Source organism: Dipodomys spectabilis, unplaced genomic scaffold (assembly GCF_019054845.1).
Source record: "Dipodomys spectabilis isolate Male_0828 unplaced genomic scaffold, ASM1905484v1 ptg000569l, whole genome shotgun sequence".
Taxonomy (NCBI): Eukaryota; Metazoa; Chordata; class Mammalia; order Rodentia; family Heteromyidae; genus Dipodomys; species Dipodomys spectabilis.
Genome location: NW_024871246.1, coordinates 2,211,362 through 2,212,035, shown reverse-complemented (window position 1 = coordinate 2,212,035; position 674 = coordinate 2,211,362). Strand labels below are relative to the sequence as shown.

The following is a 674-nucleotide window of genomic DNA, read 5'->3' as shown; positions in this document are numbered from 1 at the left end:
GTTTGTGTAATGTCCATAATCTATTTCAATCTCTCCTAGATATAATACTTTGAATTCTACATTGTTATATAATGATTCATTAATAAATGTGACCTTTCAGATTGCATACCATATAGAAGAATTTTAAGACTCCTTTTTTTTCGTAGTTTCTTATATTATTTTATTTCTTTGGGATAAAATGGCAATATTATCTAATTTCAAGTTTTGTAACGGTTATGCTATGTAAAGGCCTTTCTAAGGTGAAAATTTAATACACTGATGTCAAACTAACCTTTAATTCTATGAATTACATGTATTGTTACACATGTATTTTTGTAATCAACTTTTTAATAACTGTTTTTCATTTCTTGCATCAGAAGAATGGAAAATATGGAATACTTCACAAATTTTCATATCATCCTTGTGCAAGTGCCATGTTAATCTCTGTATTGTTGTAATTTGGGTAGACCTGCTGCTGAAGCATGTAGTATCCTCTAAATTTAAGTACGTAATGATACAATTTTTATACGGGCATATATCCATGGTTGCCTATTTGTAACAAGGAACCCTTATTGTTCCTAAAAATGCTATTGATCTTATTTCTCTAAATTTCTGTGTACACTGGAAAAAACTTATATAGTTTGGTCGATTGCTCACATTTACATTTTTTTTGTCAATGACTATTTTGTCGTTTT

General features: G+C 28.6%; 1 pseudogene; it reads right to left on the bottom strand.

Moving 5' to 3' along the window:
* Positions 1-363: 363 nt before the first annotated feature.
* Positions 364-463, bottom strand: LOC122100206 (annotated as a pseudogene).
* Positions 464-674: the final 211 nt, after the last annotated feature.